This window comes from Poecile atricapillus, chromosome Z (assembly GCF_030490865.1).
Source record: "Poecile atricapillus isolate bPoeAtr1 chromosome Z, bPoeAtr1.hap1, whole genome shotgun sequence".
Lineage (NCBI taxonomy): Eukaryota > Metazoa > Chordata > Aves > Passeriformes > Paridae > Poecile > Poecile atricapillus.
Genome location: NC_081289.1, coordinates 71,715,825 through 71,733,511, shown reverse-complemented (window position 1 = coordinate 71,733,511; position 17,687 = coordinate 71,715,825).

Genomic DNA, 17,687 nt, shown 5'->3' with positions numbered 1-17,687 from the left:
AATGACTGCCAAAGTTCTAAAATTGAACCTAGAGGATGAAGATAAAATAAACAAAGAAGTTTATTGGGCTGGGGAAGGAAATAGGGGAGGACTGGATATTGACCCCATAAGGGTCACGATTGAGAGAGAAGAATGCCCCATACGTGTGCGTCAGTATCCCATATGTTTAGAAGGAAGAGAAGTTTTAAAAGCAGTGATAGAAGGACTAATAAAAGATGGGACATTAGAACCTTGTATGTCCCCTCATAATACCCCTATTCTCCCCGTAAAGAAACCTGATGGGAATTACAGATGAGTACAAGACTTACGGGAAGTTAACAAAAGAACTCGGACCCGTTACCCAGTAGTTCCAAATCCTTATACTCTCCTGAGCAAAGTTCCACCCCAGCACCAGTGGTTCAGTGTGGTAGATCTTAAAGATGCTTTTTGGGCTTGTCCATTAGCTGAGGAAAGCCGAAATATCTTTGCTTTTGAATGGCAGGATCCCACTACTGGGAGAAAGCAACAACTGAGATGGACAGAATTACCACAGGGGTTTACTGAATCTCCAAACCTATTTGGGCAAGCTTTAGAAACAGTATTACAAACTTTCCCCACTCCTCCAGGAATACAAATTATCCAATATGTTGATGATCTTTTGTTATCAGGGGAAGCTGAAGATGAAGTTAAAGAGGCTACTATAAAACTTCGGAATTTCCTTGGGGAAAAAGGACTAAGAGTATCAAAAGGTAAACTGCAATTTGTAGAATCAGAAGTAAAATACCTCGGACATTTAATAAGCAAGGGTAGCCGAAAGCTAAACCCTGAGAGGATTGCAGGAATTCTATCTCTCCTGCCCCCCACCCCCCCCCCCCCTTCAAAAAGGGAGATGTCCTGGGGTGACTTTATGATACTGGTATCCCCAATCGTCTGGTTTATGTTATATATTAAGTTCTGCACCTTTAAGACTGGCTCTGAGAGCAAGAGAGGGGGAAGAAGAAGCGCGCAGTTTGTGTTAAAGAAAAACATCACTCCCACACATCCCGCTCCTGGACTGTGGTGTCTGCAGCACGGACAGACAGCGGGACAGAGCTTCTCTCTGGCTTTTAGTTAGTTTTAGCTAGCTGAGGCAGAGGAGTTCCCTGGACCTTTGTTTTCTCCTTTTCCTGGATCTGTGCAAACCTGCTCTGGACTGAACACCCAGCCAAACCCCGGGAGCTCATGCCTGTGGCCCACCAGGGCCTGGGCCTCGGCACTTTCCAGCGCCGGAGGAACTGATAAGAAACTGAGCAAGCCGAGCTACACCACATGAAAAGGACTTTTCTTCCTAGACTTCCCATCCCATCGAACAGCAAGAGGTTTTATTATTTAATATTATTCAAATTTCTGTTAAACAAACAGCTTTTTCCACTTCTCTCCAAGGAATTTTATTTTTTTTTTCCTTTCCCGGACCAGTTGGTAGGGAGGGGCATTTCCCTGGGGAAATCCCCATTTAGAGTTTTCCTCCCTAATTTGCCCTAAACTAGGACAAATACAGTTTTTGGTGCCCAATGTGGGGCAAGAGAAAGTGGAAAAACCTGTACTGATTGTTGGTTGTATTTTTGGTTGTATTTATTCTGTATTGAGATAAAGCAGTCAGTAGCCATGTTGTTTGGATACATAATATCTCTCGGGGTGGAGGCCTTCATGTCAATCTGGTCCCTAGAATTGTTTGAGGTTTTAATACCTGTCTTTGCCCTCTTTCACAGTAGAGAGGCACGGATTAGAATGGTTATTGTGCTGGGCTCGGTGATAATGATTTATAGGAAGTTCATAGAACGACTGAAGTTTCTGTCAGGTATGTTTGGCTTATGGTTTCTTCGCCCAACCCTGCCTCCCAGTCCCAGTAGCACATTTTGGGAGTTTATTAGTAATTGTACCCAGTTTGTTAGAGGAAGAGCAGGGGATGAGGCTTTTCAGCCTTTTCTTTCCTTCTTCTCCTTTGAATCTGTTATGTCCCTCTTTGAGAATATCCAGTTTCCCCTGAGTGTTAAGGATACCACTTTCCTGGTCACTTTCCTGGTAGTTCAGCTGTTAAGCTTCCTCTATACGGTCTGCAACTTCTCTAGAATGAGGGCTGAGATATCCAGAGGAGCCAATGAAACCCCTGCCCCAGAAGTAGACTCAGGTGTGAGAAATCCTGAGTGGTGTAGAGAATGGGAGAGAATTGGCCGAACTCTGAAGGAATTTTCTGATTCCCCAGCCTGGGAATTTTCACTTGAACAAATTCAGAACCCAGATGAAGTAGGGAAATATCTGGAAGAGAATTGCTGTGATGATTCTAAGAAGAAAAATATCATTGCAATAAGCTGGGCCCTAGCATATGCTTATCGCACGCTGCTAGATACTGTAGGGCAGGCAGATAAATCAGCAGCTACCCCAGTCACTCTGGCTGCAGCCAAACCAGACAGTGAGCCTAAGCCAGCAGCCAAACCAGACAGTGAGCCTAAGCCAGTGGCCAAACCGGACAGTGAGCCTAAGCCAATGTCCGTTGCTCCTACCACGAGAGGTATGAAATTCAAAACCAAAACCGATCGGCCAGTAGATGATGATAATGGCGATGCAAGGGAAGGACCCTCAAGACCAGCAACTGATCAAAAATCAGAAGGCGCTGGTGAACCTTTCTCCCTGAAGGACCTTTGTGGCCTGAGAAAAGATTACACCCGACGACCTGATGAATCTATAATTAGTTGGTTAGTCCGTCTGTGGGATGCTGCAAGTGAGGCTACAGTTCTGGATGGCACTGAAGCGAGGCATCTGGGATCCCTGTCACACGATCCGGTTATCGATCAAGAAGTGATGAGGGGGGCTGACCCTTACAGTCTCTGGGAACGGGTCCTAAGAAGTGTGGCACAAAGATATCTGTGTGCAGATGATCTCTATATACAGCAAACTCGTTGGAAAACCATAGAACAGGGGATTCAGCGCTTGAGAGAAATTGCAATAGTAGAGATTGTCTTTGTGGGTGACTTAGGTACTAGAAATCCAGACTTGGTGCCATGTACATCTGTGATGTGGCGAAAACTTGTTCGACTTGGGCCACAAGAATACGCTTCTGCTTTAGCAACAATGAAGCGGGATGACCGGGAGGAGACTGTGCTGGATATGGCAAAGAAACTTCGAACATATGCAGATACCGTGCATGGCCCCATGCAAGCAACAATTGCAGCTGTGGAAACACGTATGCAAAACTTCCAAGACAAAATAGAGGAGAATCTCAAGAAACTCAGGGAGGACCTTCTTCCAGTCTCGGCGGTACAGACCAGGAGCCCTGGTACTCAATGCAGAAGTTCCCCAGATAGAGAGAAAAAGCTACGAGCTGATCTGTGGTTTTTCCTACATGACTCTGGAGAAAACATGAAAAGATGGGATGGAAAATCCACTGCTGCTCTGGCAAAACATGAATTAGAAGACAGCAAGACTCAGGAGGGATACTCCACCAAAAAGAAAGCTGCTCCAGTAGCCTGTAGTCAAACTGACAAGTATGATGATGACATGTCTGATTCTCTTGAAGGAACCTCCAAGACATATACCCAAGGAAAGAAGGATAACCAGGCTTAGAGGGGCCCTGCCTCTAGCCAAGTAGAGGCTAGGAAAAATTGTGTCTTTTGGACTGTGTGGATTTGTTGGCCTGGCACATCAGAACCACGAAAATATGAGGCCTTGGTTGACACTGGTGCACAGTGCACCCTAATCCCATCAAGATATGTAGGGGCAGAATCTGTTTCTATTGCTGGTGTGACAGGGGGATCACAGGACTTTACTTTAGTAGGAGCTGATGTGAGCCTGACTGGAAATGAGAAGAAGAAACACCCCATTGTGACTGGCCCAGAGGCCCCATGCATTTTGGGCATAGACTACCTCCGAAGTGAGTATTTTAAAGACCCAAAGAGGCTTAGGTGGGCATTTGGGATAGCAGCTGTAGAGACAGAGGGCATCAAGCAATTGAACACCTTGCCTGGACTATCAGAGAACCCATCTGCAGTAGGACTCCTGAAAGTGGAAGAACAGCGAGTACCAATTGCCACCTCGACGGTGCACCGCCGACAATATAGAACAACTCGAGATGCTGTGATCCCCATCCACAAGATGATCCGAGAACTGGAGAGCCAAGGGGTGGTCAGCAAAACCCACTCACCCTTCAACAGCCCCATCTGGTCTGTGCGTAAATCTGAAGGAGAATAGAGATTGACTGTGGACTATCGTGCATTGAATGAAGTGACTCCACCTCTGAGCGCTGCTGTGCCGGACATGCTGGAGCTCCAGTATGAGCTGGAGTCCAAGGCAGCAAAGTCGTACGCCACTATTGACATTGCCAATGCATTTTTCTCCATTCCCCTGGCAGCAGAATGCAGGCCTCAGTTTGCCTTCACGTGGAGGGGAGTACAGTACACCTGGAACCGACTGCCCCAGGGGTGGAAGCACAGCCCCACCATTTGCCATGAACTGATCCAGGCTGCCCTAGAAAAGGGTGAGGCTCCAGAACATCTGCAGTACATTGATGACATCATTGTTTAGGGAAAGACGGCTGAAGAGGTCTTTGAGAAAGGAGAGAAAATCATCCAGGTTCTCCTGAAAGCCGGTTTTGCCATCAAGAAGAGCAAAGTTAAGGGACCAGCTCGTGAGATTCAGTTCCTGGGGGTAAAGTGGCAAGATGGACGGCGTCAGATCCCTACTGATGTCATCAACAAGATCACAGCAATGTCTCCACCAGCCAACAAGAAGAAAACACAAGCTTTCCTAGGTGCCATAGGTTTTTGGAGGATGCACATTCCTGAGTACAGTCAAATTGTGAGCCCTCTTTACCTGGTCACCCGCAAAAAGAACACTTTCCAGTGGGGCCCTGAACAACAACAAGCCTTTGCTCAGATCAAGCAGGAGATCGCTCATGCAGTAGCTCTTGACCCAGTCAGGACAGGACCAGATGTGAAGAACGTGCTCTACTCTGCAGCCGGGAGCCAGGGTCTGTCCTGGAGCCTTTGGCAGAAAGTGCCTGGGGAGACTCGAGGCTGACCACTGGGATTCTGGAGCCGAAGCTACAGAGGGTCCAAAGCCAACTACACCCCCACAGAGAAGGAAATCTTAGCTGCCTATGAAAGAGTTCAAGCTGCGTCAAAAGTGATTAGCACAGAATCACAGCTCCTCCTGGCACCCCGCCTGCCAGTGCTGGGGTGGATGTTCAAAGCAAAGGTTCCCTCTACCCACCACGCCACCGACGCTACATGGAGCAAGTGGATCGCCCTCATCTCCCAGTGCACCCGTATTGAAAACCCAAATCGCCCTGGGATTTTGGAGATAATTACAAACTAGCCGGAAGGTGAAAACTTTGGTCTCACTGATGAAGAGGAGCAGGAACAAGTGACACGGGCTGAAGAAGCTTCACCGTACAACCAACTGCCAGCAGAAGAAACACGCTACGCTCTGTTCACTGATGGCTCCTGTCGCATCGTAGGGATGAACCGGAAGTGGAAAGCAGCCGTATGGAGCCCCACACGACAGGTCGCAAAGGCCACTAAAGGAGAAGGTGGATCAAGACAACTTGCTGAACTCAAAGCTGTTCAGCTGGCCCTGGACATTGCTGAAAGAGAGAAGTGGCCAAAGCTCTACCTCTACACTGATTCATGGATGGTGGCCAATGCTCTGTGAGGATGGCTGGAAAGGTGGAAAAAGGCCAACTGGCAACGCAGAGGAAAGCCAATCTGGGCTGCTGATGAGTGGAAAGACATCGCCACAAGGGTAGAGAAACTGTCTGTGAGGGTCCATCATGTAGATGCCCATGTCCCCAAGAGTAGGGCTAATGAAGAGCACCGAAACAATGAGCAGGTGGACCAGGCTGCAAAGATAGAGGTGTCAAAGATAGACTTAGATTGGCAACACAAGGGAGAGTTGTTCCTAGCTCAATGGGCCCATGACGCCTCAGGCCATCAGGGTAGAGATGCCACCTATAAGTGGGCACAAGACCGAGGGGTGGATCTAACCATGGACAGTATTTCCCAGGTTATCCATGACTGTGAGAAGTGTGCCACGATCAAGCAGGCCAAGCAGTTGAAGCCCCTCTGGTACAGTAGGCACTGGTCCAAATATAAGTATGAGGAGGCCTGGCAGATTGAGTACATCACACTGCCCCAAACCCGCCAAGGCAAGCGCTATGTGCTCACGATGGTAGAAGCCACCACAGGATAGTTGGAAACTTACCCTGTGCCTCATGCTACAGCCCGTAACACCATCCTGGGACTTGAAAAGCAGGTCCTTTAGAGGCATGGCACCCCTGAGAGGATTGAGTCAGACAATGAGACTCATTTCAAGAATAACCTTATAAACACCTGGGCTAGGGAACATGGCATTGAGTGGGTGTACCATATCTCCTACCATGCACCTGCTGCAGGGAAAGTGGAGAGGTACAATGGACTGTTAAAGACTACCTTAAAAGCGTTAGGTGAGAGATCTTTCAAAAATTGGGAGCAGCATCTAGCAAAGGCCACCTGGATAGTTAACACCCGAGGTTCCACCAACCGAGCAGGCCCAGCCCAATCCAAGGCCCTGAATATAGTAGATGGAGACCAAGTCCCAGCGGTACATCTCAGAAGTTTGTTAGAAAAGACAGTTTGAATCAATTCTACTTCGAGTGCAGACAAACCCATTCGTGGAGTTGTTTTTGCTCAGGGACTGGGTTGCACATAGTGGATAATGCGGAAAGATGGAACAACACAGTGTGTACCTCAGAGAGATCTGATAGTTGAGTGAAGATCATGAATGAATGCCCTTGTCTGTATATAATGTATGTGTTGTAGAGTTAAAATATATATATATATTAATTTTGATAATAAGTTGACGATATGGGGATAAGGGGTGGAATGTCCTGGGGTGACTTTATGATACTGGTATCCCCAATCGTCTGGTTTATGTTATATATTAAGTTCTGCACCTTTAAGACTGGCTCTGAGAGCAAGAGAGGGGGAAGAAGAAGCACACAGTTTGTGTTAAAGAAAAACATCACTCCCACACATCCCGCTCCTGGACTGTGGTGTCTGCAGCACGGACTGTGGTGTCTGCAGCACGGACAGACAGCGGGACAGAGCTTCTCTCTGGCTTTTAGTTAGTTTTAGCTTGCTGAGGCAGAGGAGTTCCCTGGACCTTTGTTTTCTCCTTTTCTTAGATCTGTGCAAACCTGCTCTGGACTGAACACCCAGCCAAACCCCAGGAGCTCACGCCTGTGGCCCACCGGGGCCTGGGCCTCGGCACTTTCCAGCGCCGGAGGAACTGATAAGAAACTGAGCAAGCCGAGCTACACCACATGAAAAGGACTTTTCTTCCTAGACTTCCCATCCCATCAAACAGCAAGAGGTTTTATTATTTAATATTATTCAAATTTCTGTTAAATAAACAGCTTTTTCCACTTCTCTCCAAGGAATTTTATTTTTTTTTTCCTTTCCCGGACCAGTTGGTAGGGAGGGGCATTTCCCTGGGGAAATCCCCATTTAGAGTTTTCCTCCCTAATTTGCCCTAAACTAGGACAGGAGATTAGGAAATTGCTTGGATTATTGGGGTATTATAGATTATGGATCGAAGGCTATACACAAGCAGTAAAATTTTGATATGGGAAGTTGGTAGAAGGTGAAGAAGTAAAGTGGACCCACAAAGATGATAGCAAATTAGAAGAATTAAAGTTAAAACTAGCCTCAGTATCAGCTTTAAGATTGCCATCATTAGAAAAACCCTTTTATCTGTACGTGAATGTGGAAAGTGGAGTAGCTCATGGAGTTTTAGCCCAGGAGTGGGGGGGAGTAAAAAACCCAGTAGCATATTTGTCAAAAATGCTGGACCCAGTGAGTCATGGCTGGCCAGTATGTATTCAATCTGGAGCAGCTGCTGCAATCCTAGTAGAAGAGAGCCGTAAACTTACTTTTGGAAGCAAACTAATTGTGTACACACCTCATGCAGTCCGAAATGTGCTAAACCAGAAAGCTGAGAAATGGTTCTCAGATTCTAGAATGTTAAAATCTGAAGCAATCCTAATAGACAGCCATGATTTGACACTAGAAGTAAGTAAAAGTTTAAACCCAGCTCAATTTTTGTATGGAGAACCAAAAAGTGACTTAACTCCTAATTGTTTGGAAATGATCCAATATCAGACTAAGGTTCGGGAAGATCTTGAAGAACAAGCTCTCTCAGAAGGGGAAATAATAGATGTAGATGGCTCTTCCAGATGTTTACATGAGGAAAAGGATGTCAGGTTATGCAGTAGTTGATGGGAGAAACATGCAAACTGTCGAGAAAGGAAAATTACCCTCAAATTGGTCATCTCAAACTTGTGAATTATATGCTCTAAAAAGAGCATTAGAACATTTAGCACATAAAAAGGGACCCATCTACACTGATTCAAGGTATGTCTTTGGAGTGGTACATACTTTTGGAAAAATCTGGGAGGAAAGAGGATTACTAAATTCAAAGGGAAAAGGATTGATACATGAAGGAGTCATTTTAGAAGTTTTAGAAGCATTAAAACTGCCTGAAGAGATAGCAGTAGTACATGTTAGGGGTCACCAAAAAGGAATGACCTCAGAAATAAGAGGAAATAATTTGGCAGATCAAGAAGCTAAAGATGCAGCAGAACATGGGATCAAAAGAGTTCTGTTAATTCTAAGTCCGGACATGGAAAAATGGACAATTCCCAAATTCAGTGAAGCAGAAGAAAAGCAGTTAAACAAGATAGGGGGAAAACAGGATGAGTGTGGAAAATGGAGGCTCCCTGATGGAAGACAGTTACTTAATAAGTCACTCACTAGAAAAATACTAGAAGATATGCATCAAAAAACTCATTGGGGCACTCAAGCTTTGTGTGATCACTTTTTAAGGAATTATGGGTGTATTGGGATCTTTGGAGTGGCAAAACAAGTAACTGAGAGACGCATAACTTGCCAGAAAGTAAATAAAAAGGTAATGAGACAAACAACATTTGGAGGTGGTGAGTTAGCCCTCCGACCATTTCAAAGTATCCAAGTTGACTTCACTGAACTTCCCCAGGTACAAAGATGGAAATTTTTATTAGTCATAAGAGATCATCTAACCCATTGGGTGGAAGCAATTCCTACTGTCAAGGCCACAGCCAATGTAGTATGTAAAACCCTTTTAGAACAAATCATTCTCAGATACGGGATGGTTAATAGAATAGACTCAGACAGAGGAACACATTTCACATCAAAAGTCTTGCAGCGAATAACTCAAGCCTTAGGAATAAAATGGGAACTACATACCCCATGGCATCCCCAGAGTTCAGGTCGGGTAGAAAGAATGAATCAAACTCTAAAGAGAACTATAACAAAATTAATCATCGAAACACAAATGTCATGGGTAAAATGCCTACCTCTAGCTTTACTGAGGGTTCGAACACAACCTCGATCAGATTTAGGAGTGTCACCCTATGAGATGATGTTTGGGTTACCCTTTCTGACCACCCAACATGAAACTGCTACCTATGAAGTCGGGGAGACAAGTATCAAACAATATGTGAAAACAGTTGCAAAAACCCTTGAAAATTTGCGGTTAAAAGGGATAATTCCTCAAACCACACCTTTAGACTTTAAAATTCATGATATCCATCCAGGGGAATGGGTATTGGTAAAAACATGGAAAGAACAACCCTTAACTCCACAATGGGAAGGTCCTTTTCAGGTACTGCTGACAACGGAGGCTGCAATCCGGACCAGGGAACGAGGGTGGATCCACGCCAGCAGAATCAAAGGACCTGTGAAGAAACCTGAGGAGTGGACTGTAACTTCTGAACCGGGGGATACCAAATTGACTCTAAAGCGGGGACTGGATGGTAATGAACTGGGAAAATCCACATGATCCAAGGAATGTACAGAGAATAGGACCTACCTGAGAAGGAAGGCCAAGCTTATACCAGTGGTTTCAAGTGCTGCCTGGACAAGCTTTAAAACATCTCAGATACCCACCTTGGGAAGGAATACTCCCACCTCAAACAGGGGGATCCGGACTGTTTCAAATTAAGAAATTCCCACGTTCTGCCTCTTGCCTGTGACTTATAAAAAGAGGAGGGAGAATTACAACTCCCAGCAGTGCCATACCATATACCCTGTCTCAAATATCCTAGTACAAGACATGCTAGCTGGGTTAAATGTAAGTGTTTAAATTGTAAGGAAAATTGGCATTGTATTTTATAAATTTTATAAATTGCCTTTCCCATGGCAGCTGATCTTCAGCAATGGTACATCTTCTTAAAATTTTGGAAACACTGAAAAATAAGAAAGCTATAACAAACAAAAACTGCAGAGATTGCAACAACCAATAGAACTCCCAATGAAGTCAAAAGTGTCACAGACTGCATTCACTTCTATCCACAAGCAGGTGTTCATCTTCATCTCTTTAGGAAAATAACTATACTTTGCAATTTAAACAAACATCTTCAATAAAACATAAAGCAATTTAAATTTAAACCTGTTAGAAATTAATTATGATAAAAGGAAGTCACAAAACTTAACATCAAAAAATACCAAAGTTATAACTTAACTTAGAAACACTTCAACTTAAACATAATGAAATTTAACTTTGATTCATTCTATTAACACTTAATCTATATCAGATGACAATACAACTCATTCTTACTCTATTATTATAAAAAAAGGCAACTAAAAGTTTAGTATACACTTCTTTGAACACAATATAACAGGAATATTGGTTCACTATAGAGATTATAGGGATGTAACAAATTTATCATCATTCTGTGTTATCTGGTTTTGAGAATAATTCGTAATAATTGTAGATGTTATTAAAAATACCCATTCATAACAAGAATTTGCTTGGTATATGCTTACATTTGTTAGGATTTTTAGAGTGCAGTTTCACTAGGAAAAAAAAATACAACACCACAGATTTGGTAATTTGCTATGCAGCTTTCGTAGTACTTTTCAGAAACATTAAGTCTAACTTTTTAACTAAAATTCAAAATCCAAATTGATATATATATGCTGTTATACATGTTTTTTATAACAAAAAGACTCACATTAAAATTGCCTAATTGTAAAAAAATACCAAGCAAATGGGTAATATATGGTTAACATAATTTTGAAATTACTGAAAACTGTATTGAACTAACTCCACAATACAGTTACTCAAATAAAAGGCTATAAATGAAAGAAACTTGTCATTCAATCCTTTTTCTGTAGGGTTAATCATATGATCTTTCAACTCAATTTTAAAGAAATGCTTCTTGCAGAAACTGACTGTAACTACTGTAATAATGCTTGATGATCACTCCATATGATACAGTATTACATTATCAGTAGATGTATAGAGAAGATAACATTTTCAAAACCTTCATGTATTGGGAATACTGAAACAGAATAAAAATCTTTTAAATTTCTTGGGATGTATAAATATCATTTTCCATGCTATTTTGCAAAAACAAAACCAGCAGATATTATTAGAAATACAACATCTATATATATTTCACTATACAATATCTATAAACTTTTTGATCTATTTTTGAAGGCACTTCATTCAATAGAGACTTCTTTTTAAATGTCAATCATGATTACAACAATTCGCTGATTTACCAACAATACAATTTGCAAAGTTTCTAATTTTTGAATTGTCCAATCAAAACTCTCTCTTTTTTATCCCTCTCTGAGATGTCCAGCTTTCTGTTCTTTCTCTTTTGTTTTGTTGCTTTCTGTAGCTTCATCGAAGTTGCTGGAGTTGTTTCACCGGTGGTTGCCATGGCGACAGCGTTTCTGGCTGCTGTGTGCTGCCATGTGCTACCAAACCCGTCCGTGCCAGGCTGCTTTTCAATCTGAGAAAAAACTCTAAAAACTTATATTTAGGGAGAAACTCCTTTTCAGGAGATAAATCCCTTTTTGGGTGACTGCTGTTTGTGCCAGAAAATGGACCCACGACCCTGAGATTAAGAGTCTCAGGCTCTGCCGTCTGAGTTAGTCGGGCCAACTCCCCGAACTTTGCCGGCTCGGCTTCAGTGCCGAAACGCACATGCGCGGCTCGACAAGGGACCCCCAACAACCTCCCCTCCGGAGGGCCGGGTCCTCCTTGTCATGGATCGCGGCAGTGCTCTCCCTGCGGGGTGTGCCTTTGGAGCTTTGGCCAGCCCCTTTTCTTTCACTGTCTGTCTATGGCAGCGTCCTAATATTTTTTTTTTTCTAATCTCTCCCCTCTCTGCTCGGGGTCACTCCACGGCGTGGCCATCCTGCCGTCTCCCGCCGCTCTTTGAAGCCTTTCCTCTTGGGCAGCTTCTAACTCCGCCTGATGGGCGGGTATTTTCGGGGTCGCCTGCTGAGCAAACACCCCCCTCCGTGTCCCCTCTTGGGCAGACACACCTTCACCAGCCTTTTCTAACATCTCTGTGTTATTCAATTCGTCAGAGGGCGGGGTAAGCTCCCTCCCTCGCTCTGGCTCCTCTGACACGCATGGAGGGTGCAGGGCAGGGGGCTGTTCTAAAGGCGTGGTTTCAGAAACAGCGTGGAACTTTTCTAACTTTTTTTTCTCCATCCCCCCCCGCGATTTCTTCTAACTGCAATAATTCCAGAAAGTCTCTATATAAACCATCATGTCTCTCCATGCAATTTTTTAACCTCCAGCAATATGGCAAACTGCTCACTCTGCTTTCTGAAGTAACACAAGCTTCCCGGTGTTCAGTTTTCCCTCGCATTTCTCCCTCGTCCCCCCACGTTCTCTGAAGGGACAGGGACAGGGGTACCACGCCGCTGGGGAATTATCTGGGTTTCCCGCGCTTTCAGAAAGGGCAGTTTATCTCCCCACATTCCCAGGGCTCCTAACTCTTTAAACATCATATTTATATTTTCCCCCATATCCTGGGTTTAAACAATCTCTCTTTATAAATACTCAATCCCATTATCTAGACTGTATACAGCTTACCAGACTTGGCTATCTTCAGATTACTGACTAGCAGAATCCAATGTTCCGAGTCCAGGGCCCTTGGAATTTCGGAATGTGATAGCAGATGTTTTTCTCCAGACGGATTTCTTTCAGGAACTGGTTGCTGTGATCCTGCAGGTGTTGATTGAAGCTTCTGTGAGTTTTTGTAGCACAAAAACGGGGCACCATTTCTAATTTCTCTTTCCTTGCCTCCTTTGGGCTCAATTCTCTATGGATATAACTTTTCTCTAGTCTCTCAGCCTCCTTTGGGCTGAATTCTCTGTGGATACTTCCTCGTGGGGAGTTCCACTTATCTCAGTCTTTATGATTGGAAGAAAACTCCCGAGCTCGTTAGAATCTTGTTTCTCGTGTTTATTAACAGGTGGTCACAAAACTTAACAGCTCTCTCCAGGCTGGTTACAAGGTTAATCTTTGCAATTTGGAACATTTCTTTCTTCTGATGGTACAAACAAGGCTTTGTGGCACACTTTGTGTCTGATACACAAAATGGCCCTGAACTACGCAGTTCTTTTATCTTTAGACCTGTTTTTACCCAATTAACAAGAGACACGTATATTATTTTTCTTAATGACCCAATGACCCATCACCTCTGTGATGCACTGCGGCATTTTCTATCCAATCACTTACTATTACCCAAAAACCTCTAGGAGAAGAAGATGAAGAAGAAAGAAGAAAGCACAAGGGACAACACCCTAAATCCTCCATATTGTCTCCTGTTCTCTAAACTATTTTTTTCACCCAGTGATTTAAGAAACTTTCTAATCTACACACCTACCTTTCTTATCTAACTTTAGAATTTGTTTTCATGTATCACTATGAAAACATGCTCATGAATTTCATATTATATGAAATTCAGTGTTTTCTTGAATCTTAGAACTAAATATTAAAAACAAGAGCACACAGTCTGTATCTCAGACTCCAACATGTTACTCCTTTTTTTGTCACTCATTTTTTGTCTTTTCTCTTTTGGAATACCAGGAAACACATGCCATAAATGCTACCGAAAGCTGTATATGCAAAGACACCGAGGTTCCTTTTTTGTCACTCATACCCGTAGCAACAGTCACTGTTATAACCCATCCAAACTAGGTCACTGTATGCATAATGGGAAAAAATATTGGGTTACAGAAAATTTGGGAGCAAGTAGTAATAGGTTAGGAAGTGAATGTCCAAAAGGGGAGAGATGGATTTGTTTTACACATATTATTGGGAGCAAAACCCAAGATTTAGGAAAAGAAAAACTGATAAGCAAAAAGGCAAAACCAGCACAGCAATCTAATCCTGTGTCAGTTTCACTTCAAGATTTGTATACAAAACTGGAACAACAATTAGAAAAAGAAATAGATAGCTCAAGACTGGGAAAAAACCAGTTTGTGGAGTTGGGAGAGAGAATCAGTAAGGAACTTAGCATCACTAACTGTTGGGTATGTGGAGGGGCTTTGACCCTTCAGAAGAATGGCCATGGAAAGGCAGCAGTTTAGGTCCAATTGAACTCCTAAAATGGAACCAGACAATTACAAAGAGAGAAAAACGTCCTGAAGGGTGGATTTTAAGCTCAACAGTGATAGGAGAAGAATGTCTCTGGCACACGGGGAGGAATTTCCTTAATGAAGTAGGAAATACTCCCTGTAAGAGATATAAAGTTAGTAATGGAACTTCCACATGGTGGGTCCCAGAAGAACCACCTTGGTACTGGGCTCCCAGAAAAACAAAGGAAGGAGATTGCATATATAATAATGAAACGAAACTGTTTCAATGTAAGGATAAAGGCAAGAATCCTTACTTTAGTATACCTGAAATCTCCAAACTCTGGGAGAACTTAAATCAACAGAAAATTGATTTTTGGAAAGCACCAGATGGCTTATTTTGGATATGTGGAAAAAGAGCATAGCCAAAACTCCCCCCACGATGGAAAGGGAGTTGTACTTTGGGAATTATACAGCCAGGATTTTTTTCTTCTGCCAGGACCAAATGGAGACAAACTAGGAGTGCCAGTATATGAGGACCTAAAAAGAAGCAAAAGGGAGGAGATTGGAGGATTTCAAAACTGGGTAGATGAAGAATGGCCCCCTGAGCGCATATTGGAAACCTATGGGTCAGCCACCTGGGCACAAGATGGGAGTTGGGGATACCCAACCCCAATTTATATGCTAAATCTCATCATCAGACTCCAGGCAGTAGTAGAAGTAATAACAAATGAAACTGCTCGGGTAATAGAATTAATATCTGTAGGAGTCTAGAAATGCAGGGACATTTCTCTGTCTATGTAATTCTTTGAAAAATACATCAATTATATATAATACTGATAAAAAGGCTTCCAAATATCCCTGAATAAGCCAGAGTTTGTAAGAGATTAAATAAAAAGTAGAAAAATGGGTTTTTTTTGACACAGAGGTGAAAGTATAGGTTTTAAGAGGGTTCCACACGTGGAGTAAAGATGGAGGAAAAAGGGTGTAGTTTTTAGTCCTTCTTCTTCCTTCTTCTCCATGCTTCTGCAGTTTATAAAAGCACAAAATATAATTGGTTTAGAGTTAGTTGCACTTTTGATTACGTGAGTAGATATAGAAAACTTATTTGTTGAAATATGATAACAATACACGTGTCAGTAGTTAATAGGATAAAAGTTAGTATAAGGGTGAAAAGACCGCGTGGTTCGGGGCCATTTTGTATCATTAGAACAAGATGAGCCAGGCTGTGGTGATTTAAGCTTGTGCAGTTAGTCTGGATAGACCTGCCAAGTTTTGTAAGGATCCTTTAATAAACATGAGAAATCAGAATCTAATGAGTCCGGGAGCTTTCTTCGAATAATAAGGACTGAGATAAGTGGAACTCCCCACGAGGGAGGATCCCAGGAGAATTCAGCCCAGAGAAGGCTGGGGGATTAGAGAAAAGCTGTATCTACAGAGAATTCAGCCCAGAGAAGGCTGGGAAATTAGAGAAAAGCTGTATCTACAGAGAATTCAGCCCAGAGGAGGCTGGGAAACTAGAGAAAAGCTGTATCTACAGAGAATTGAGCCCAAAGAAGGCTGAGAGACTAAAGAAAAGTTGTATCCACAGAGAATTGAGCCCAAAGGAGGCAAAGAAAAGAGAGAGAGAGGTAACACATATCTTTTCCCAGTTTGCCCAAGCTTTGGTTTAGGAGTATTTTTGAGATTGGTTTAGAGGCAAAGGCTGCATTGGTGAGTTACCTGAATTACTGTACTTTCTAAGTTTCTGGCTATGATTCTTTGAAATAACTGTGTTATAAATACACTCGAGAGAGTGTTAAAGTTTAATAAAGGGAAGTTTTATTAATTATAGCAAGCAAGCAATAAGCAAAATACAGCGCTGGACAGCCGGGAAGCGATCCCGCTTTGCCACGGCCGTGCTTCCGTTTTCCGTGTGCCACTTTTTAATCAGTCCGGCTCTCTGGGCTCTCCAGTGACGTGTCCTTTCTCGGGTATTTCTGCGCATGCGTCTTTATCGGTCTAGGGGTTCGTTCTTTACCTTATCTTCCTTTAACCTTTCTTCACTGTTCTCTGTAAAGGCTTAGCTCAGTAACTTTCTGGAATTCAAGGAATCTTAGCAAGGCCATGATAATTATACAAACGTCAGTAACAATCTTGATTTTACAGAACATAGCATTACAGAATATCATATCTGCATGTTTAGTCGAACAAAAGGGTCTCTGTTTATCACAACTGGAAGGACCAACTGGAAACCCCAATGTGTTTTCTCATGTTCTTCTCTCACTAATGACCATAACACGTAAGAGGGGATCACAAGCCTTTTTTCCCTTTCACCTGTAATAGCCCACCTCTTTTGATTTTAACTTCAGTTTTCTTTCCCAATAAGTCCCTTGTCCTTTCTACTATACCTTAGCTTACCATAAATGGGGTCTTCATTTTTCATGCAGGAACAGAAACGACACAGCACCAATATGATTATCAGATTGTTTGTTTATTCTCAAAGTTTGGTTACATATATACTGTATACAAATCTGTTCATACGGGTATCTCTTCTACAATTGGCTGCATGTGTTGTTTACGTGCCCTTATAAGCATTTTTATTGGATAATTACATTTGTGTATATGGGACCACAACTTGCTCAACATCTCTATTTCTCATTCTGTTTAGCTCTTACTTTGCGCTCTTTTGCTGACCACAAATGTTCCTTCTCTGTCTGATAACCTTGACCTTTTTCTTAACTTTCTCTTTATGGTCAAATTTCTTCTAATGCAGCTCAGGGTACTATATCTCCCCCTCTTTTCTTTAAAAATTGAGTAACTAAATTGTGCAACATTTGTTGCATCATAACAATGTACATTTAATATGTACACAATGTATGTACATATATGATAAATGTTACATAATTATGTACATTTAACAAGGTACATAATGTAACATTTAGGCATTGTAACAAGCAAGGAAGAATCAGCAGAAAACTTAGAAATACAATCAGTAACATTATTGCCCTCTTGACCAAGGTCTGCCACCAACCCCTTAAACCCAAGCTTGCAAGCCAGTCTCAAAAAGGATCATGTCTTTCTCTAATAGGCTTCATGTTTTCATGTCGTCCTGCCAATTGTTTATGAATATTTTGGGAGTGCTTAGATAAATTAAAACAACACATTCCTTCAAAATCTTCACTTGTTTGTGTCCATGTGCTAGTAACAAAAAATTTATACCTGCACGATTCTGTAGGGTGGCATGCCTAATACTATCAACATCAGTTAGCAACTCACTCAACACTTTCTTAG